This window comes from Brachionichthys hirsutus, unplaced genomic scaffold (genome assembly GCF_040956055.1).
Source record: "Brachionichthys hirsutus isolate HB-005 unplaced genomic scaffold, CSIRO-AGI_Bhir_v1 contig_1204, whole genome shotgun sequence".
Taxonomy (NCBI): Eukaryota; Metazoa; Chordata; class Actinopteri; order Lophiiformes; family Brachionichthyidae; genus Brachionichthys; species Brachionichthys hirsutus.
In genome coordinates, this window is record NW_027180828.1 from 839 (window position 1) to 25220 (window position 24382).

The 24382-nt window shown below is 46.9% G+C and overlaps 2 long non-coding RNA genes across 2 annotated transcripts; one reads left to right on the plus strand and one right to left on the minus strand.

Moving 5' to 3' along the window:
• The first annotated feature begins 18241 nt into the window (after positions 1–18241).
• LOC137916777 (uncharacterized) lies at positions 18242–18889 on the plus strand. Its single transcript, XR_011106533.1, has 3 exons — positions 18242–18349; positions 18431–18542; positions 18734–18889. It is a non-coding gene; the product is annotated as an uncharacterized lncRNA (long non-coding RNA).
• A 2726-nt stretch (positions 18890–21615) lies between these two features.
• Positions 21616–22776, minus strand: LOC137916776 (uncharacterized). The gene is made up of 3 exons (XR_011106532.1): positions 22682–22776; positions 22090–22270; positions 21616–21832 (listed from the first exon to the last, which is right to left on the minus strand). It is a non-coding gene; the product is annotated as an uncharacterized lncRNA (long non-coding RNA).
• Between the last annotated feature and the right edge of the window lie 1606 nt (positions 22777–24382).

The window sequence follows — 24382 nt, forward strand, 5'->3', positions numbered from 1 at the left end:
TTAATTTCGTCATATCTCAGGAACGGAAGGTCGTACAGAGGCGGGGGTTGGACCGGCGTGTTCAGCATAGCCGAATTATGGTGGGTAGACCCACTTCTCAAGTCTCTACAACGTACGGTTAACGCGATATTTTGATTTCAAATGTTTGGAACATTTCCGGTGTTATTCCAGAAACAGCCACAGGAGGGCGAATGCGGCCGCTTCAGTGAGCGTCTGAAGCTGACAAAAAGCATAAATATGCACACAAATAAATGTCTTAACAACTTGTAACTTGGCACACTTATAGATGAGATATGTGGCTGGAACTGACGTGACGGGAAGGTGGGTGTGACTAAGAATGACGACGTGATGGACGTGTAAAGGTTTAATTTCGTCATATCTCAGGAACGGAAGGTCGTACAGAGGCGGGGGTTGGACCGGCGTGTTCAGCATAGCCGAATTATGGTGGGTAGACCCACTTCTCAAGTCTCTACAACGTACGGTTAACGCGATATTTTGATTTCAAATGTTTGGAACATTTCTGGTGTTATTCCAGAAACAGCCACAGGAGGGCGAATGCGGCCGCTTCAGTGAGCGTCTGAAGCTGACAAAAAGCATAAATATGCACACAAATAAATGTCATAACAACTTGTAACTTGGCACACTTATAGATGACATATGTGGCTAGAACTGACGTGACGGAAAGGTGGCTGTGACTAAGAATGACGACGTGATGGACGTGTAAAGGTTTAATTTCGTCATATCTCAGGAACGGAAGGTCGTACAGAGGCGGGGGTTGGACCGGCGTGTTCAGCATAGCCGAATTATGGTGGCTAGACCCACTTCTCAAGTCTCTACAACGTACGGTTAACGCGATATTTTGATTTCAAATGTTTGGAACATTTCCGGTGTTATTCCAGAAACAGCCACAGGAGGGCGAATGCGGCCGCTTCAGTGACCAGTGATGTTGGGTAGACCAGGTTTCCAAGTCTCTACAACGTACCGTTCTCGCGATACTTCGAAGAAATGAACGGAGTTTGGGACATTTCCGGTTTCCGGTTTCATTCCAGAAACGGCCGCAATATAAAATGCTGCCCTCTTGTGGAGACATGGCGCCGCTACAGCGAACATCAGAAGTTTACAATCAGCATAAATATACACACAAGCAAAAGTCTCATCAACTTGTAACTCGGTACACTTATAGATGACACATAGGGCTATAACCGAGGTGACGGACAGGTTGATGTGATTTACGGTGTAGACGTCACATGCGTGCAAAGCTTTATTTTTGCCATATCTCGGGAAGGGAAGGTCGTAGAGAGACGCGGTTGGGACCGGCGTGTTCAGCGTGGCCGAATTATGTCGGGTAGACCAGGTTTCCAAGTCTCTACAGCGTACCGTTCTCGCGATAATTCGAAGAAAATGAACGGATTTTGGGACATTTCCGGTTTCCGGTTTCATTCCAGAAACGGCCAAAAGATAAAATGCTGCCCTGTTGTGGAGACATGGCGCCGCTACAGTGAACATCAGAAGTTTACAATCAGCATAAATATACACACAAGCAAATGTCTCATCAACTTGTAACTCGGTACACTTATAGAAGACACATAGGGCTATAACTGAGGTGACGGGAAGGTGGGTGTGACTAAGAATGACGACGTGATGGACGTGTAAAGGTTTAATTTCGTCATATCTCAGGAACGGAAGGTCGTACAGAGGCGGGGGTTGGACCGGCGTGTTCAGCATAGCCGAATTATGGTGGGTAGACCCACTTCTCAAGTCTCTACAACGTACGGTTAACGCGATATTTTGATTTCAAATGTTTGGAACATTTCCGGTGTTATTCCAGAAACAGCCACAGGAGGGCGAATGCGGCCGCTTCAGTGAGCGTCTGAAGCTGACAAAAAGCATAAATATGCACACAAATAAATGTCTTAACAACTTGTAACTTGGCACACTTATAGATGAGATATGTGGCTGGAACTGACGTGACGGGAAGGTGGGTGTGACTAAGAATGACGACGTGATGGACGTGTAAAGGTTTAATTTCGTCATATCTCAGGAACGGAAGGTCGTACAGAGGCGGGGGTTGGACCGGCGTGTTCAGCATAGCCGAATTATGGTGGGTAGACCCACTTCTCAAGTCTCTACAACGTACGGTTAACGCGATATTTTGATTTCAAATGTTTGGAACATTTCTGGTGTTATTCCAGAAACAGCCACAGGAGGGCGAATGCGGCCGCTTCAGTGAGCGTCTGAAGCTGACAAAAAGCATAAATATGCACACAAATAAATGTCATAACAACTTGTAACTTGGCACACTTATAGATGACATATGTGGCTAGAACTGACGTGACGGAAAGGTGGCTGTGACTAAGAATGACGACGTGATGGACGTGTAAAGGTTTAATTTCGTCATATCTCAGGAACGGAAGGTCGTACAGAGGCGGGGGTTGGACCGGCGTGTTCAGCATAGCCGAATTATGGTGGCTAGACCCACTTCTCAAGTCTCTACAACGTACGGTTAACGCGATATTTTGATTTCAAATGTTTGGAACATTTCCGGTGTTATTCCAGAAACAGCCACAGGAGGGCGAATGCGGCCGCTTCAGTGACCAGTGATGTTGGGTAGACCAGGTTTCCAAGTCTCTACAACGTACCGTTCTCGCGATACTTCGAAGAAATGAACGGAGTTTGGGACATTTCCGGTTTCCGGTTTCATTCCAGAAACGGCCGCAATATAAAATGCTGCCCTCTTGTGGAGACATGGCGCCGCTACAGCGAACATCAGAAGTTTACAATCAGCATAAATATACACACAAGCAAAAGTCTCATCAACTTGTAACTCGGTACACTTATAGATGACACATAGGGCTATAACCGAGGTGACGGACAGGTTGATGTGATTTACGGTGTAGACGTCACATGCGTGCAAAGCTTTATTTTTGCCATATCTCGGGAAGGGAAGGTCGTAGAGAGACGCGGTTGGGACCGGCGTGTTCAGCGTGGCCGAATTATGTCGGGTAGACCAGGTTTCCAAGTCTCTACAGCGTACCGTTCTCGCGATAATTCGAAGAAAATGAACGGATTTTGGGACATTTCCGGTTTCCGGTTTCATTCCAGAAACGGCCAAAAGATAAAATGCTGCCCTGTTGTGGAGACATGGCGCCGCTACAGTGAACATCAGAAGTTTACAATCAGCATAAATATACACACAAGCAAATGTCTCATCAACTTGTAACTCGGTACACTTATAGAAGACACATAGGGCTATAACTGAGGTGACGGGAAGGTGGGTGTGACTAAGAATGACGACGTGATGGACGTGTAAAGGTTTAATTTCGTCATATCTCAGGAACGGAAGGTCGTACAGAGGCGGGGGTTGGACCGGCGTGTTCAGCATAGCCGAATTATGGTGGGTAGACCCACTTCTCAAGTCTCTACAACGTACGGTTAACGCGATATTTTGATTTCAAATGTTTGGAACATTTCCGGTGTTATTCCAGAAACAGCCACAGGAGGGCGAATGCGGCCGCTTCAGTGAGCGTCTGAAGCTGACAAAAAGCATAAATATGCACACAAATAAATGTCTTAACAACTTGTAACTTGGCACACTTATAGATGAGATATGTGGCTGGAACTGACGTGACGGGAAGGTGGGTGTGACTAAGAATGACGACGTGATGGACGTGTAAAGGTTTAATTTCGTCATATCTCAGGAACGGAAGGTCGTACAGAGGCGGGGGTTGGACCGGCGTGTTCAGCATAGCCGAATTATGGTGGGTAGACCCACTTCTCAAGTCTCTACAACGTACGGTTAACGCGATATTTTGATTTCAAATGTTTGGAACATTTCTGGTGTTATTCCAGAAACAGCCACAGGAGGGCGAATGCGGCCGCTTCAGTGAGCGTCTGAAGCTGACAAAAAGCATAAATATGCACACAAATAAATGTCATAACAACTTGTAACTTGGCACACTTATAGATGACATATGTGGCTAGAACTGACGTGACGGAAAGGTGGCTGTGACTAAGAATGACGACGTGATGGACGTGTAAAGGTTTAATTTCGTCATATCTCAGGAACGGAAGGTCGTACAGAGGCGGGGGTTGGACCGGCGTGTTCAGCATAGCCGAATTATGGTGGCTAGACCCACTTCTCAAGTCTCTACAACGTACGGTTAACGCGATATTTTGATTTCAAATGTTTGGAACATTTCCGGTGTTATTCCAGAAACAGCCACAGGAGGGCGAATGCGGCCGCTTCAGTGACCAGTGATGTTGGGTAGACCAGGTTTCCAAGTCTCTACAACGTACCGTTCTCGCGATACTTCGAAGAAATGAACGGAGTTTGGGACATTTCCGGTTTCCGGTTTCATTCCAGAAACGGCCGCAATATAAAATGCTGCCCTCTTGTGGAGACATGGCGCCGCTACAGCGAACATCAGAAGTTTACAATCAGCATAAATATACACACAAGCAAAAGTCTCATCAACTTGTAACTCGGTACACTTATAGATGACACATAGGGCTATAACCGAGGTGACGGACAGGTTGATGTGATTTACGGTGTAGACGTCACATGCGTGCAAAGCTTTATTTTTGCCATATCTCGGGAAGGGAAGGTCGTAGAGAGACGCGGTTGGGACCGGCGTGTTCAGCGTGGCCGAATTATGTCGGGTAGACCAGGTTTCCAAGTCTCTACAGCGTACCGTTCTCGCGATAATTCGAAGAAAATGAACGGATTTTGGGACATTTCCGGTTTCCGGTTTCATTCCAGAAACGGCCAAAAGATAAAATGCTGCCCTGTTGTGGAGACATGGCGCCGCTACAGTGAACATCAGAAGTTTACAATCAGCATAAATATACACACAAGCAAATGTCTCATCAACTTGTAACTCGGTACACTTATAGAAGACACATAGGGCTATAACTGAGGTGACGGGAAGGTGGGTGTGACTAAGAATGACGACGTGATGGACGTGTAAAGGTTTAATTTCGTCATATCTCAGGAACGGAAGGTCGTACAGAGGCGGGGGTTGGACCGGCGTGTTCAGCATAGCCGAATTATGGTGGGTAGACCCACTTCTCAAGTCTCTACAACGTACGGTTAACGCGATATTTTGATTTCAAATGTTTGGAACATTTCCGGTGTTATTCCAGAAACAGCCACAGGAGGGCGAATGCGGCCGCTTCAGTGAGCGTCTGAAGCTGACAAAAAGCATAAATATGCACACAAATAAATGTCTTAACAACTTGTAACTTGGCACACTTATAGATGAGATATGTGGCTGGAACTGACGTGACGGGAAGGTGGGTGTGACTAAGAATGACGACGTGATGGACGTGTAAAGGTTTAATTTCGTCATATCTCAGGAACGGAAGGTCGTACAGAGGCGGGGGTTGGACCGGCGTGTTCAGCATAGCCGAATTATGGTGGGTAGACCCACTTCTCAAGTCTCTACAACGTACGGTTAACGCGATATTTTGATTTCAAATGTTTGGAACATTTCTGGTGTTATTCCAGAAACAGCCACAGGAGGGCGAATGCGGCCGCTTCAGTGAGCGTCTGAAGCTGACAAAAAGCATAAATATGCACACAAATAAATGTCATAACAACTTGTAACTTGGCACACTTATAGATGACATATGTGGCTAGAACTGACGTGACGGAAAGGTGGCTGTGACTAAGAATGACGACGTGATGGACGTGTAAAGGTTTAATTTCGTCATATCTCAGGAACGGAAGGTCGTACAGAGGCGGGGGTTGGACCGGCGTGTTCAGCATAGCCGAATTATGGTGGCTAGACCCACTTCTCAAGTCTCTACAACGTACGGTTAACGCGATATTTTGATTTCAAATGTTTGGAACATTTCCGGTGTTATTCCAGAAACAGCCACAGGAGGGCGAATGCGGCCGCTTCAGTGACCAGTGATGTTGGGTAGACCAGGTTTCCAAGTCTCTACAACGTACCGTTCTCGCGATACTTCGAAGAAATGAACGGAGTTTGGGACATTTCCGGTTTCCGGTTTCATTCCAGAAACGGCCGCAATATAAAATGCTGCCCTCTTGTGGAGACATGGCGCCGCTACAGCGAACATCAGAAGTTTACAATCAGCATAAATATACACACAAGCAAAAGTCTCATCAACTTGTAACTCGGTACACTTATAGATGACACATAGGGCTATAACCGAGGTGACGGACAGGTTGATGTGATTTACGGTGTAGACGTCACATGCGTGCAAAGCTTTATTTTTGCCATATCTCGGGAAGGGAAGGTCGTAGAGAGACGCGGTTGGGACCGGCGTGTTCAGCGTGGCCGAATTATGTCGGGTAGACCAGGTTTCCAAGTCTCTACAGCGTACCGTTCTCGCGATAATTCGAAGAAAATGAACGGATTTTGGGACATTTCCGGTTTCCGGTTTCATTCCAGAAACGGCCAAAAGATAAAATGCTGCCCTGTTGTGGAGACATGGCGCCGCTACAGTGAACATCAGAAGTTTACAATCAGCATAAATATACACACAAGCAAATGTCTCATCAACTTGTAACTCGGTACACTTATAGAAGACACATAGGGCTATAACTGAGGTGACGGGAAGGTGGGTGTGACTAAGAATGACGACGTGATGGACGTGTAAAGGTTTAATTTCGTCATATCTCAGGAACGGAAGGTCGTACAGAGGCGGGGGTTGGACCGGCGTGTTCAGCATAGCCGAATTATGGTGGGTAGACCCACTTCTCAAGTCTCTACAACGTACGGTTAACGCGATATTTTGATTTCAAATGTTTGGAACATTTCCGGTGTTATTCCAGAAACAGCCACAGGAGGGCGAATGCGGCCGCTTCAGTGAGCGTCTGAAGCTGACAAAAAGCATAAATATGCACACAAATAAATGTCTTAACAACTTGTAACTTGGCACACTTATAGATGAGATATGTGGCTGGAACTGACGTGACGGGAAGGTGGGTGTGACTAAGAATGACGACGTGATGGACGTGTAAAGGTTTAATTTCGTCATATCTCAGGAACGGAAGGTCGTACAGAGGCGGGGGTTGGACCGGCGTGTTCAGCATAGCCGAATTATGGTGGGTAGACCCACTTCTCAAGTCTCTACAACGTACGGTTAACGCGATATTTTGATTTCAAATGTTTGGAACATTTCTGGTGTTATTCCAGAAACAGCCACAGGAGGGCGAATGCGGCCGCTTCAGTGAGCGTCTGAAGCTGACAAAAAGCATAAATATGCACACAAATAAATGTCATAACAACTTGTAACTTGGCACACTTATAGATGACATATGTGGCTAGAACTGACGTGACGGAAAGGTGGCTGTGACTAAGAATGACGACGTGATGGACGTGTAAAGGTTTAATTTCGTCATATCTCAGGAACGGAAGGTCGTACAGAGGCGGGGGTTGGACCGGCGTGTTCAGCATAGCCGAATTATGGTGGCTAGACCCACTTCTCAAGTCTCTACAACGTACGGTTAACGCGATATTTTGATTTCAAATGTTTGGAACATTTCCGGTGTTATTCCAGAAACAGCCACAGGAGGGCGAATGCGGCCGCTTCAGTGAGCGTCTGAAGCTGACAAAAAGCATAAATATGCACACAAATAAATGTCTTAACAACTTATAACTTGGCACACTTATAGATGAGATATGTGGCTGGAACTGACGTGACGGGAAGGTGGGTGTGACTAAGAATGACGACGTGATGGACGTGTAAAGGTTTAATTTCGTCATATCTCAGGAACGGAAGGTCGTACAGAGGCGGGGGTTGGACCGGCGTGTTCAGCATAGCCGAATTATGGTGGGTAGACCCACTTCTCAAGTCTCTACAACGTACGGTTAACGCGATATTTTGATTTCAAATGTTTGGAACATTTCTGGTGTTATTCCAGAAACAGCCACAGGAGGGCGAATGCGGCCGCTTCAGTGAGCGTCTGAAGCTGACAAAAAGCATAAATATGCACACAAATAAATGTCATAACAACTTGTAACTTGGCACACTTATAGATGACATATGTGGCTAGAACTGACGTGACGGAAAGGTGGCTGTGACTAAGAATGACGACGTGATGGACGTGTAAAGGTTTAATTTCGTCATATCTCAGGAACGGAAGGTCGTACAGAGGCGGGGGTTGGACCGGCGTGTTCAGCATAGCCGAATTATGGTGGCTAGACCCACTTCTCAAGTCTCTACAACGTACGGTTAACGCGATATTTTGATTTCAAATGTTTGGAACATTTCCGGTGTTATTCCAGAAACAGCCACAGGAGGGCGAATGCGGCCGCTTCAGTGACCAGTGATGTTGGGTAGACCAGGTTTCCAAGTCTCTACAACGTACCGTTCTCGCGATACTTCGAAGAAATGAACGGAGTTTGGGACATTTCCGGTTTCCGGTTTCATTCCAGAAACGGCCGCAATATAAAATGCTGCCCTCTTGTGGAGACATGGCGCCGCTACAGCGAACATCAGAAGTTTACAATCAGCATAAATATACACACAAGCAAAAGTCTCATCAACTTGTAACTCGGTACACTTATAGATGACACATAGGGCTATAACCGAGGTGACGGACAGGTTGATGTGATTTACGGTGTAGACGTCACATGCGTGCAAAGCTTTATTTTTGCCATATCTCGGGAAGGGAAGGTCGTAGAGAGACGCGGTTGGGACCGGCGTGTTCAGCGTGGCCGAATTATGTCGGGTAGACCAGGTTTCCAAGTCTCTACAGCGTACCGTTCTCGCGATAATTCGAAGAAAATGAACGGATTTTGGGACATTTCCGGTTTCCGGTTTCATTCCAGAAACGGCCAAAAGATAAAATGCTGCCCTGTTGTGGAGACATGGCGCCGCTACAGTGAACATCAGAAGTTTACAATCAGCATAAATATACACACAAGCAAATGTCTCATCAACTTGTAACTCGGTACACTTATAGAAGACACATAGGGCTATAACTGAGGTGACGGGAAGGTGGGTGTGACTAAGAATGACGACGTGATGGACGTGTAAAGGTTTAATTTCGTCATATCTCAGGAACGGAAGGTCGTACAGAGGCGGGGGTTGGACCGGCGTGTTCAGCATAGCCGAATTATGGTGGGTAGACCCACTTCTCAAGTCTCTACAACGTACGGTTAACGCGATATTTTGATTTCAAATGTTTGGAACATTTCCGGTGTTATTCCAGAAACAGCCACAGGAGGGCGAATGCGGCCGCTTCAGTGAGCGTCTGAAGCTGACAAAAAGCATAAATATGCACACAAATAAATGTCTTAACAACTTATAACTTGGCACACTTATAGATGAGATATGTGGCTGGAACTGACGTGACGGGAAGGTGGGTGTGACTAAGAATGACGACGTGATGGACGTGTAAAGGTTTAATTTCGTCATATCTCAGGAACGGAAGGTCGTACAGAGGCGGGGGTTGGACCGGCGTGTTCAGCATAGCCGAATTATGGTGGGTAGACCCACTTCTCAAGTCTCTACAACGTACGGTTAACGCGATATTTTGATTTCAAATGTTTGGAACATTTCTGGTGTTATTCCAGAAACAGCCACAGGAGGGCGAATGCGGCCGCTTCAGTGAGCGTCTGAAGCTGACAAAAAGCATAAATATGCACACAAATAAATGTCATAACAACTTGTAACTTGGCACACTTATAGATGACATATGTGGCTAGAACTGACGTGACGGAAAGGTGGCTGTGACTAAGAATGACGACGTGATGGACGTGTAAAGGTTTAATTTCGTCATATCTCAGGAACGGAAGGTCGTACAGAGGCGGGGGTTGGACCGGCGTGTTCAGCATAGCCGAATTATGGTGGCTAGACCCACTTCTCAAGTCTCTACAACGTACGGTTAACGCGATATTTTGATTTCAAATGTTTGGAACATTTCCGGTGTTATTCCAGAAACAGCCACAGGAGGGCGAATGCGGCCGCTTCAGTGACCAGTGATGTTGGGTAGACCAGGTTTCCAAGTCTCTACAACGTACCGTTCTCGCGATACTTCGAAGAAATGAACGGAGTTTGGGACATTTCCGGTTTCCGGTTTCATTCCAGAAACGGCCGCAATATAAAATGCTGCCCTCTTGTGGAGACATGGCGCCGCTACAGCGAACATCAGAAGTTTACAATCAGCATAAATATACACACAAGCAAAAGTCTCATCAACTTGTAACTCGGTACACTTATAGATGACACATAGGGCTATAACCGAGGTGACGGACAGGTTGATGTGATTTACGGTGTAGACGTCACATGCGTGCAAAGCTTTATTTTTGCCATATCTCGGGAAGGGAAGGTCGTAGAGAGACGCGGTTGGGACCGGCGTGTTCAGCGTGGCCGAATTATGTCGGGTAGACCAGGTTTCCAAGTCTCTACAGCGTACCGTTCTCGCGATAATTCGAAGAAAATGAACGGATTTTGGGACATTTCCGGTTTCCGGTTTCATTCCAGAAACGGCCAAAAGATAAAATGCTGCCCTGTTGTGGAGACATGGCGCCGCTACAGTGAACATCAGAAGTTTACAATCAGCATAAATATACACACAAGCAAATGTCTCATCAACTTGTAACTCGGTACACTTATAGAAGACACATAGGGCTATAACTGAGGTGACGGGAAGGTGGGTGTGACTAAGAATGACGACGTGATGGACGTGTAAAGGTTTAATTTCGTCATATCTCAGGAACGGAAGGTCGTACAGAGGCGGGGGTTGGACCGGCGTGTTCAGCATAGCCGAATTATGGTGGGTAGACCCACTTCTCAAGTCTCTACAACGTACGGTTAACGCGATATTTTGATTTCAAATGTTTGGAACATTTCCGGTGTTATTCCAGAAACAGCCACAGGAGGGCGAATGCGGCCGCTTCAGTGAGCGTCTGAAGCTGACAAAAAGCATAAATATGCACACAAATAAATGTCTTAACAACTTATAACTTGGCACACTTATAGATGAGATATGTGGCTGGAACTGACGTGACGGGAAGGTGGGTGTGACTAAGAATGACGACGTGATGGACGTGTAAAGGTTTAATTTCGTCATATCTCAGGAACGGAAGGTCGTACAGAGGCGGGGGTTGGACCGGCGTGTTCAGCATAGCCGAATTATGGTGGGTAGACCCACTTCTCAAGTCTCTACAACGTACGGTTAACGCGATATTTTGATTTCAAATGTTTGGAACATTTCTGGTGTTATTCCAGAAACAGCCACAGGAGGGCGAATGCGGCCGCTTCAGTGAGCGTCTGAAGCTGACAAAAAGCATAAATATGCACACAAATAAATGTCATAACAACTTGTAACTTGGCACACTTATAGATGACATATGTGGCTAGAACTGACGTGACGGAAAGGTGGCTGTGACTAAGAATGACGACGTGATGGACGTGTAAAGGTTTAATTTCGTCATATCTCAGGAACGGAAGGTCGTACAGAGGCGGGGGTTGGACCGGCGTGTTCAGCATAGCCGAATTATGGTGGCTAGACCCACTTCTCAAGTCTCTACAACGTACGGTTAACGCGATATTTTGATTTCAAATGTTTGGAACATTTCCGGTGTTATTCCAGAAACAGCCACAGGAGGGCGAATGCGGCCGCTTCAGTGACCAGTGATGTTGGGTAGACCAGGTTTCCAAGTCTCTACAACGTACCGTTCTCGCGATACTTCGAAGAAATGAACGGAGTTTGGGACATTTCCGGTTTCCGGTTTCATTCCAGAAACGGCCGCAATATAAAATGCTGCCCTCTTGTGGAGACATGGCGCCGCTACAGCGAACATCAGAAGTTTACAATCAGCATAAATATACACACAAGCAAAAGTCTCATCAACTTGTAACTCGGTACACTTATAGATGACACATAGGGCTATAACCGAGGTGACGGACAGGTTGATGTGATTTACGGTGTAGACGTCACATGCGTGCAAAGCTTTATTTTTGCCATATCTCGGGAAGGGAAGGTCGTAGAGAGACGCGGTTGGGACCGGCGTGTTCAGCGTGGCCGAATTATGTCGGGTAGACCAGGTTTCCAAGTCTCTACAGCGTACCGTTCTCGCGATAATTCGAAGAAAATGAACGGATTTTGGGACATTTCCGGTTTCCGGTTTCATTCCAGAAACGGCCAAAAGATAAAATGCTGCCCTGTTGTGGAGACATGGCGCCGCTACAGTGAACATCAGAAGTTTACAATCAGCATAAATATACACACAAGCAAATGTCTCATCAACTTGTAACTCGGTACACTTATAGAAGACACATAGGGCTATAACTGAGGTGACGGGAAGGTGGGTGTGACTAAGAATGACGACGTGATGGACGTGTAAAGGTTTAATTTCGTCATATCTCAGGAACGGAAGGTCGTACAGAGGCGGGGGTTGGACCGGCGTGTTCAGCATAGCCGAATTATGGTGGGTAGACCCACTTCTCAAGTCTCTACAACGTACGGTTAACGCGATATTTTGATTTCAAATGTTTGGAACATTTCCGGTGTTATTCCAGAAACAGCCACAGGAGGGCGAATGCGGCCGCTTCAGTGAGCGTCTGAAGCTGACAAAAAGCATAAATATGCACACAAATAAATGTCTTAACAACTTATAACTTGGCACACTTATAGATGAGATATGTGGCTGGAACTGACGTGACGGGAAGGTGGGTGTGACTAAGAATGACGACGTGATGGACGTGTAAAGGTTTAATTTCGTCATATCTCAGGAACGGAAGGTCGTACAGAGGCGGGGGTTGGACCGGCGTGTTCAGCATAGCCGAATTATGGTGGGTAGACCCACTTCTCAAGTCTCTACAACGTACGGTTAACGCGATATTTTGATTTCAAATGTTTGGAACATTTCTGGTGTTATTCCAGAAACAGCCACAGGAGGGCGAATGCGGCCGCTTCAGTGAGCGTCTGAAGCTGACAAAAAGCATAAATATGCACACAAATAAATGTCATAACAACTTGTAACTTGGCACACTTATAGATGACATATGTGGCTAGAACTGACGTGACGGAAAGGTGGCTGTGACTAAGAATGACGACGTGATGGACGTGTAAAGGTTTAATTTCGTCATATCTCAGGAACGGAAGGTCGTACAGAGGCGGGGGTTGGACCGGCGTGTTCAGCATAGCCGAATTATGGTGGCTAGACCCACTTCTCAAGTCTCTACAACGTACGGTTAACGCGATATTTTGATTTCAAATGTTTGGAACATTTCCGGTGTTATTCCAGAAACAGCCACAGGAGGGCGAATGCGGCCGCTTCAGTGACCAGTGATGTTGGGTAGACCAGGTTTCCAAGTCTCTACAACGTACCGTTCTCGCGATACTTCGAAGAAATGAACGGAGTTTGGGACATTTCCGGTTTCCGGTTTCATTCCAGAAACGGCCGCAATATAAAATGCTGCCCTCTTGTGGAGACATGGCGCCGCTACAGCGAACATCAGAAGTTTACAATCAGCATAAATATACACACAAGCAAAAGTCTCATCAACTTGTAACTCGGTACACTTATAGATGACACATAGGGCTATAACCGAGGTGACGGACAGGTTGATGTGATTTACGGTGTAGACGTCACATGCGTGCAAAGCTTTATTTTTGCCATATCTCGGGAAGGGAAGGTCGTAGAGAGACGCGGTTGGGACCGGCGTGTTCAGCGTGGCCGAATTATGTCGGGTAGACCAGGTTTCCAAGTCTCTACAGCGTACCGTTCTCGCGATAATTCGAAGAAAATGAACGGATTTTGGGACATTTCCGGTTTCCGGTTTCATTCCAGAAACGGCCAAAAGATAAAATGCTGCCCTGTTGTGGAGACATGGCGCCGCTACAGTGAACATCAGAAGTTTACAATCAGCATAAATATACACACAAGCAAATGTCTCATCAACTTGTAACTCGGTACACTTATAGAAGACACATAGGGCTATAACTGAGGTGACGGGAAGGTGGGTGTGACTAAGAATGACGACGTGATGGACGTGTAAAGGTTTAATTTCGTCATATCTCAGGAACGGAAGGTCGTACAGAGGCGGGGGTTGGACCGGCGTGTTCAGCATAGCCGAATTATGGTGGGTAGACCCACTTCTCAAGTCTCTACAACGTACGGTTAACGCGATATTTTGATTTCAAATGTTTGGAACATTTCCGGTGTTATTCCAGAAACAGCCACAGGAGGGCGAATGCGGCCGCTTCAGTGAGCGTCTGAAGCTGACAAAAAGCATAAATATGCACACAAATAAATGTCTTAACAACTTATAACTTGGCACACTTATAGATGAGATATGTGGCTGGAACTGACGTGACGGGAAGGTGGGTGTGACTAAGAATGACGACGTGATGGACGTGTAAAGGTTTAATTTCGTCATATCTCAGGAACGGAAGGTCGTACAGAGGCGGGGGTTGGACCGGCGTGTTCAGCATAGCCGAATTATGGTGGGTAGACCCACTTCTCAAGTCTCTACAACGTACGGTTAACGCGATATTTTGATTTCAAATGTTTGGAACATTTCTGGTGTTATTCCAGAAACAGCCACAGGAGGGCGAATGCGGCCGCTTCAGTGAGCGTCTGAAGCTGACAAAAAGCATAAATATGCACACAAATAAATGTCATAACAACTTGTAACTTGGCACACTTATAGATGACATATGTGGCTAGAACTGACGTGACGGAAAGGTGGCTGTGACTAAGAATGACGACGTGATGGACGTGTAAAGGTTTAATTTCGTCATATCTCAGGAACGGAAGGTCGTACAGAGGCGGGGGTTGGACCGGCGTGTTCAGCATAGCCGAATTATGGTGGCTAGACCCACTTCTCAAGTCTCTACAACGTACGGTTAACGCGATATTTTGATTTCAAATGTTTGGAACATTTCCGGTGTTATTCCAGAAACAGCCACAGGAGGGCGAATGCGGCCGCTTCAGTGACCAGTGATGTTGGGTAGACCAGGTTTCCAAGTCTCTACAACGTACCGTTCTCGCGATACTTCGAAGAAATGAACGGAGTTTGGGACATTTCCGGTTTCCGGTTTCATTCCAGAAACGGCCGCAATATAAAATGCTGCCCTCTTGTGGAGACATGGCGCCGCTACAGCGAACATCAGAAGTTTACAATCAGCATAAATATACACACAAGCAAAAGTCTCATCAACTTGTAACTCGGTACACTTATAGATGACACATAGGGCTATAACCGAGGTGACGGACAGGTTGATGTGATTTACGGTGTAGACGTCACATGCGTGCAAAGCTTTATTTTTGCCATATCTCGGGAAGGGAAGGTCGTAGAGAGACGCGGTTGGGACCGGCGTGTTCAGCGTGGCCGAATTATGTCGGGTAGACCAGGTTTCCAAGTCTCTACAGCGTACCGTTCTCGCGATAATTCGAAGAAAATGAACGGATTTTGGGACATTTCCGGTTTCCGGTTTCATTCCAGAAACGGCCAAAAGATAAAATGCTGCCCTGTTGTGGAGACATGGCGCCGCTACAGTGAACATCAGAAGTTTACAATCAGCATAAATATACACACAAGCAAATGTCTCATCAACTTGTAACTCGGTACACTTATAGAAGACACATAGGGCTATAACTGAGGTGACGGGAAGGTGGGTGTGACTAAGAATGACGACGTGATGGACGTGTAAAGGTTTAATTTCGTCATATCTCAGGAACGGAAGGTCGTACAGAGGCGGGGGTTGGACCGGCGTGTTCAGCATAGCCGAATTATGGTGGGTAGACCCACTTCTCAAGTCTCTACAACGTACGGTTAACGCGATATTTTGATTTCAAATGTTTGGAACATTTCCGGTGTTATTCCAGAAACAGCCACAGGAGGGCGAATGCGGCCGCTTCAGTGAGCGTCTGAAGCTGACAAAAAGCATAAATATGCACACAAATAAATGTCTTAACAACTTATAACTTGGCACACTTATAGATGAGATATGTGGCTGGAACTGACGTGACGGGAAGGTGGGTGTGACTAAGAATGACGACGTGATGGACGTGTAAAGGTTTAATTTCGTCATATCTCAGGAACGGAAGGTCGTACAGAGGCGGGGGTTGGACCGGCGTGTTCAGCATAGCCGAATTATGGTGGCTAGACCCACTTCTCAAGTCTCTACAACGTACGGTTAACGCGATATTTTGATTTCAAATGTTTGGAACATTTCCGGTGTTATTCCAGAAACAGCCACAGGAGGGCGAATGCGGCCGCTTCAGTGAGCGTCTGAAGCTGACAAAAAGCATAAATATGCACACAAATAAATGTCTTAACAACTTATAACTTGGCACACTTATAGATGAGATATGTGGCTGGAACTGACGTGACGGGAAGGTGGGTGTGACTAAGAATGACGACGTGATGGACGTGTAAAGGTTTAATTTCGTCATATCTCAGGAACGGAAGGTCGTACAGAGGCGGGGGTTGGACCGGCGTGTTCAGCATAGCCGAATTATGGTGGGTAGACCCACTTCTCAAGTCTCTACAACGTACGGTTAACGCGATATTTTGATTTCAAATGTTTGGAACATTTCTGGTGTTATTCCAGAAACAGCCACAGGAGGGCGAATGCGGCCGCTTCAGTGAGCGTCTGAAGCTGACAAAAAGCATAAATATGCACACAAATAAATGTCATAACAACTTGTAACTTGGCACACTTATAGATGACATATGTGGCTAGAACTGACGTGACGGAAAGGTGGCTGTGACTAAGAATGACGACGTGATGGACGTGTAAAGGTTTAATTTCGTCATATCTCAGGAACGGAAGGTCGTACAGAGGCGGGGGTTGGACCGGCGTGTTCAGCATAGCCGAATTATGGTGGGTAGACCCACTTCTCAAGTCTCTACAACGTACGGTTAACGCGATATTTTGATTTCAAATGTTTGGAACATTTCCGGTGTTATTCCAGAAACAGCCACAGGAGGGCGAATGCGGCCGCTTCAGTGAGCGTCTGAAGCTGACAAAAAGCATAAATATGCACACAAATAAATGTCTTAACAACTTATAACTTGGCACACTTATAGATGAGATATGTGGCTGGAACTGACGTGACGGGAAGGTGGGTGTGACTAAGAATGACGACGTGATGGACGTGTAAAGGTTTAATTTCGTCATATCTCAGGAACGGAAGGTCGTACAGAGGCGGGGGTTGGACCGGCGTGTTCAGCATAGCCGAATTATGGTGGGTAGACCCACTTCTCAAGTCTCTACAACGTACGGTTAACGCGATATTTTGATTTCAAATGTTTGGAACATTTCTGGTGTTATTCCAGAAACAGCCACAGGAGGGCGAATGCGGCCGCTTCAGTGAGCGTCTGAAGCTGACAAAAAGCATAAATATGCACACAAATAAATGTCTTAACAACTTATAACTTGGCACACTTATAGATGAGATATGTGGCTGGAACTGACGTGACGGGAAGGTGGGTGTGACTAAGAATGACGACGTGATGGACGTGTAAAGGTTTAATTTCGTCATATCTCAGGAACGGAAGGTCGTACAGAGGCGGGGGTTGGACCGGCGTGTTCAGCATAGCCGAATTATGGTGGGTAGACCCACTTCTCAAGTCTCTACAACGTACGGTTAACGCGATATTTTGATTTCAAATGTTTGGAACATTTCCGGTGTTATTCCAGAAACAGCCACAGGAGGGCGAATGCGGCCGCTTCAGTGAGCGTCTGAAGCTGACAAAAAGCATAAATATGCACACAAATAAATGTCTTAACAACTTATAACTTGGCACACTTATAGATGAGATATGTGGCTGGAACTGACGTGACGGGAAGGTGGGTGTGACTAAGAATGACGACGTGATGGACGTGTAAAGGTTTAATTTCGTCATATCTCAGGAACGGAAGGTCGTACAGAGGCGGGGGTTGGACCGGCGTGTTCAGCATAGCCGAATTATGGTGGCTAGACCCACTTCTCAAGTCTCTACAACGTACGGTTAACGCGATATTTTGATTTCAAATGTTTGGAACATTTCCGGTGTTATTCCAGAAACAGCCACAGGAGGGCGAATGCGGCCGCTTCAGTGAGCGTCTGAAGCTGACAAAAAGCATAAATATGCACACAAATAAATGTCTTAACAACTTATAACTTGGCACACTTATAGATGACATATGTGGCTGGAACTGACGTGACGGGAAGGTGGGTGTGACTAAGAATGACGACGTGATGGACGTGTAAAGGTTTAATTTTGTCATATCTCAGGAACGGAAGGTCGTACAGAGGCGGGGTTTGGACCGGCGTGTTCAGCATAGCCGAATTATATTGGGTAGACCCACTTCTCAAGTCTCTACAACGTACGGTTCACGCGATATTTCGAACTACAATTCCCCCTCAACCAACAGGTAATGGTAACCTTTAAAATGAATAACGCAAATCTCGCTGAATCTCCAGTCTTCTACCATGTTTTGTTTTTCACCGCACAGGAGTCTTGAAACAATGTTTGAGGAGCGCTACTCCTGATTGGACGGCAGAAAAGACGGAGGGTTGTCCTTTTTCCTGACTTTACTCTGCCCCGGAAAAGGAAGAGACTGCAAGGTGGGTTGGGAAATGTATTGAAAGCATGATAAAGCGACGGTAGTCTCCTTATTTATGTCCCTCCTTTGTGTTATTTTGTATTTTATTTCTAACTACGCAGTTATATTCATTATTACTACATACAGGTAGCACTTCTCTTTTCTTCATCTTGTTCTTCACACTTCTTTTTTCAAAATGTTTGTCGACTTCAGGGGCGGGACTTCCTGTTACCATGGTCCCCAGGAAGCGGAAAGCATCTCTCCGTCGGTGCAATGGCAGCGTCCCTCGTGGGGGCGAGTCAGACGTGGATGCGATGCTGGTGGAGCGACTTTCTGATACAGCGAGGCTTGGGTGTGTGATCTGTGACATCACATCCTGTCAGCACATTGTTTTTTTTTGCAGTGTATTTGCTGTTTTATTTTTTACAGTGTTGGATGTGAAACGTGAACCGGATGGATAGAAATATAAATGTACATTTTCTTCATATTGCCGATCTGATCTGCTCGGAAGATCTGCTTGGACATGAGATTAAAGTATGTATATTTACATTCAGATTGTCTGTGATGTCATCGTTGGTGTTGAGAATTTGTTAATGACTGGTTATCAGCTGGTCGAGTTTATGCTGGCCTCACAGCCAGATGGTACTGGGTTCGAATCGTGTCTGCGTCGGGGTTCTCTCGTTTCCGCCCACCTCCAAAAACGTGCAATTTAGGGGAATCGGTTACTCCAAATTGTCCGTGGTGTGTGAGTGCGTGCGTCGGTGTGTGCACGGGGGTGGGGGAATAGTTGGTAGCAATGTTGAAAAGTTCAAGGAGCCCCAGCTTCAAATCCCACTACGGGAATGGGATAGAGAGGGGGCAGCAGGGTAGACCCAGGGCCGCCTGGGCGGAGTGAAGTGGACCGGTCCAGTTCACTCCGCCCAGGCAAGGCCCTAGGCCTACCCTGCTACCCCCGTTCTACCCCACTCCCCCAGCGGGACTCGAACCCGGGGCCTCCGACACGGTGGTTGGTAGCAATACCAACCACGCCACAGTGCGGGGGAGGAAACTCGAGGCGTTAACAAAGTCATGCTTGTCGGATGATGAGCTGCTATTCCAGACCGCAGCGTGTTGCACTGGAGCTGTGCTTTTTCCTTATGCGACATCACACTGCGTTCTCGGTGGTGCAGTGGGTAGCACACTTGACTCCCGGCCAGAAGCTCCTGGGTTCAAAACCAAGGGGTGCAGCATGTATTTTTTTTTTTTACAAGAATTTGAGGTTTGTTGTTTGGTAAAGTAAAGTAAATGGGAAACGGCGCGTTCAATGACTCCACTGGGGTGTAAAGTTACGAGCGGCGCGCGAGGCTCATGTTTACAGCGAGACATAAACCTGGAATTATGACGTCAAGCCCTGTCAGGACGAGTGATTGTGTACGGCGGTCACTTTCTCTGTCCACTAGGCGGCGTACGGGAACGCCCACAACATTGTAGAAACGCGTTGAACAGATTCTGCAATGCCTCTCACACCTAATAAATACAGAAACGGTCCCAATAACTGCTTTATTTTACCCCCAATTGTTAAAAACGATAAAGTTTACAGTGTTCCAAAGGGGCAAACGGAGAGTTTGGCAGCAGCGGGTTGGAGAGATGCTCTAAGATGAGGTCGGTCTGACCGTTACCCGTCTACAGCCACCGCGTTCCACCTTATTCTCTGGTAAAACCTCGCCACCTTCCGCACATTTATTGATTATCGTACTCGGTGGCGCAGCCAAGTGGCTGAAATGTTATTAACCCCTAAAATAAAACGACTAAAATCGGTGGAACTGCCAGAATTAAGATCGTTGTGAAATAACGTGCCGTGCAATACTGCTCTAAGGGAGGGGTGGCGGCACATCAAAGGGTACATTTCCACATGGGCTCATCCGTCCCCATCCGTCGGATGACCATCAGTATGGCGTTCATATAAAAGGCCTCGTAGGAATTCTTTGAACATTCATCGGGTCGTACCGTCTGGGAACGGGGAACGCTGATAGGAATCAGCAAACGGGGGGGATTCGGAGGCATCGACCCGCTGCGGCGCCAAGCTGAGACCAGGAGGGCGTCTGAAATCCCCCCCCGACATCAGGGTGGTACCGTCCACACGTCGGTGTTTATAGATAGCTCTAATATATTAATGTACAAAATATAGAATCTTAAAATATTTGATAAGGTTTGGCGTTCTGAAGTCAAAATACAAAACGGCCGAGATTAGAAAAAGTTCTTTGCTGACATCGTCTGTGTTTCGCGCCTGCGTGTGTGTGTGTGTACCGCGGTCGTAAGTACACGTTAAGGACAATCTTGTACATTATCCCTACTCGCTAGTACTTGCACATTAAAAACGATATTTTCAAACCAGCGCAGTCCCTCGGGAACAGCTGACGGTCCGGGGGGGGTTAACTAAGCACTGTGGAGTCACTGCATACAGTAGAAATATGGATTGTTGTCATATTTCGCGCGGCCGTCTGCGGCAACGCTAAAACCAGCGCAGTCCCTCGGGACAACGTCCCCGCGAACAGCTGACGGTCCGGGGGGGTTAACTAAGCTCTGTGGAGTCACTGCATACAGTAGAAATATGGATTATTGTAATATTTTGCGCAGCGTTGTTTTCTCCAACATGTGGCCTGCAGGGTACAAATCCGGGACCGGGGCCCTTCGGGGTAGAAATCGCATGACCACTTCGACTTACCAACCATAATCTGGACAATAATTACATCGTAGCAAGATTACAGACAGTTGGTTATACACAAATGAAGTACAAGTGTTTGCAAGAATACACTTTAATACACAGAACAGTGAACTGCACGGATCCTCCACGGCTGGACGGGTGCGCCAAAGGCAGGAAGGATCCTCCAAGGCGTCAACTGTGGAAAAAAGTAATAACAGAGTCATCCTGGAAGTATGTAACCATTAAATAAATATGCATTTATGTATTTTAATAATACACCAAGTCAAGCAAGTACAACGGCGTCACGACCTTCTGCGTGCCCGGAAAGTGACGCTACGGGCCCCCAAATCAACCCCCCCCACTAAATCTACCCACCGCGCAGTGCACCTTTCTGGGCATGGCTTTTAGCAGCGTGCCCCTGTCCGTTTTTTGAGGAAGGTTCCACTTTGCGAGGGAGAACCGGGACAAACGGCACATCAAACCGCATCAGCGAGTCGAGACGAATCCGATGATGGTGGTCATTTGTCGCTACGACCGGGCGCGGCCTCGTGACGTGCAAAAACCCGGAAGCGGCCTCAGGCTTTGGGCCTAAATTTCTCTCAGTTCACCCCTTGTGCAGAAAAGTCGTACTGGGGAAAACAGAACATCAAACAACATCAGCGGAACGAGACGAGTCCGATGGTGGTGGTCACGTGTCTGTACGATAAGGCACAGCCGCGCAAAAAACCGGAACTGGCGGCAGGCTTTGGGCCTAACTTTATCTTAGTTCACCCCGCGCTTTTAAAACGCGTACCGGAGAAAACAGCACATCAAACAGCAATTTTTTTAATTTTAGGTAAGGTAAGATTTAGTTTACTGATTTTGAATTTAAAGCTTCCTCGCTCACCGTCTGTTTTAAGCACTGCAGCCGCTCATGTCTCACCCGCTTGTCTGACGGCAGCGTCTTGCTGCCAGACCGCTCCTCCGGCCCTTGACCCTCCGGTGTTGCCAGCTTAGGCGCTGCCTTCGCATCAGGTGATGCTGTGAGGGGAGCCTCCGCTGCCTCCGCCGGTCCTGCGTTCTGAGGCCTGGACACAATAAATTTATAAGAATCCAAAGCTTCAAAAAAAAGAGCAGAGCTTTCTGAGATTTTTAATATTTGCGGCGAATGTGCTGCTTTTTTTTTTTTTTAATTTATTATTAAAACGCACCGAAACATTTACATACGGCCCATTGCTGATATGAATTTTATATTGCCTCGTGGGCAAAATATAATTACACGGCACGCCAGATTAGCTCACGGCCAAGACAAACACTTAATATTTTCTGGACGCTATTTTAATACAGTTAATTAAGCTACAAGTTCTCTTTCATGGCGCATCATAAAACGCGTCTTGCCTACAACCCTATTAGCTGCGTAAAAACGCACGTGTCTCTCGTCTTGAGTTGCAGAAATCGGTCTCTGTAAGAATAGTAGAACGTTAACTAAGGGTCCTTACCGGAAGACGACGGTTTTTTTTGTTCATCTTGACTTCAATGGAGATTCCGCCGATTGCTGATGCTGATCCGTCGTCTGCTCCTGCCGCTCTTCCCTCCACGACTGGACTGAGCGGAAATCCCCACCCACCTTTAAAACAGATAATCACCGGGCTGATTGGCTGAAAAGTATGACGCAGTTACGCTACCCAGAATGCCCCCGTGGCATGCTGAATAGATAAAGTGTCTTGAATCTCGAAACCTGGAACAGGTGAGGCGGTGGTGTAGTGGTAATTGCCTGTGCCCCGCATCCCAGACGTCTCGTGTTCGAATCCGACTTGTGGCGTAATTTTGAAAATCGGTTAGGGTTAGGGTTAGGGTTAGGGTTAGGGTTAGGGTTAGGGTTAGGGTTAGGGTTAGGGTTAGGGTTAGGGTTAGGGTTAGGGTTAGGGTTAGGGTTAGGGTTAGGGTTAGGGTTAGGGTTAGGGTTAGGGTTAGGGTTAGGGTTAGGGTTAGGGTTAGGGTTAGGGTTAGGGTTAGGGTTAGGGTTAGGGTTAGGGTTAGGGTTAGGGTTAGGGTTAGGGTTAGGGTTAGGGTTAGGGTTAGGGTTAGGGTTAGGGTTAGGGTTAGGGTTAGGGTTAGGGTTAGGGTTAGGGTTAGGGTTAGGGTTAGGGTTAGGGTTAGGGTTAGGGTTAGGGTTAGGGTTAGGGTTAGGGTTAGGGTTAGGGTTAGGGTTAGGGTTAGGGTTAGGGTTAGGGTTAGGGTTAGGGTTAGGGTTAGGGTTAGGGTTAGGGTTAGGGTTAGGGTTAGGGTTAGGGTTAGGGTTAGGGTTAGGGTTAGGGTTAGGGTTAGGGTTAGGGTTAGGGTTAGGGTTAGGGTTAGGGTTAGGGTTAGGGTTAGGGTTAGGGTTAGGGTTAGGGTTAGGGTTAGGGTTAGGGTTAGGGTTAGGGTTAGGGTTAGGGTTAGGGTTAGGGTTAGGGTTAGGGTTAGGGTTAGGGTTAGGGTTAGGGTTAGGGTTAGGGTTAGGGTTAGGGTTAGGGTTAGGGTTAGGGTTAGGGTTAGGGTTAGGGTTAGGGTTAGGGTTAGGGTTAGGGTTAGGGTTAGGGTTAGGGTTAGGGTTAGGGTTAGGGTTAGGGTTAGGGTTAGGGTTAGGGTTAGGGTTAGGGTTAGGGTTAGGGTTAGGGTTAGGGTTAGGGTTAGGGTTAGGGTTAGGGTTAGGGTTAGGGTTAGGGTTAGGGTTAGAGGGTTAGGGTTAGGGTTAGGGTTAGGGTTAGGGTTAGGGTTAGGGTTAGGGTTAGGGTTAGGGTTAGGGTTAGGGTTAGGGTTAGGGTTAGGGTTAGGGTTAGGGTTAGGGTTAGGGTTAGGGTTAGGGTTAGGGTTAGGGTTAGGGTTAGGGTTAGGGTTAGGGTTAGGGTTAGGGTTAGGGTTAGGGTTAGGGTTAGGGTTAGGGTTAGGGTTAGGGTTAGGGTTAGGGTTAGGGTTAGGGTTAGGGTTAGGGTTAGGGTTAGGGTTAGGGTTAGGTTAGGTGTTAGGGTTGGTTAGGGTTAGGGTTAGGGTTAGGGTTAGGGTTAGGGTTAGGGTTAGGGTTAGGGTTAGGGTTAGGGTTAGGGTTAGGGTTAGGGTTAGGGTTAGGGTTAGGGTTAGGGTTAGGGTTAGGGTTAGGGTTAGGGTTAGGGTTAGGGTTAGGGTTAGGGTTAGGGTTAGGGTTAGGGTTAGGGTTAGGG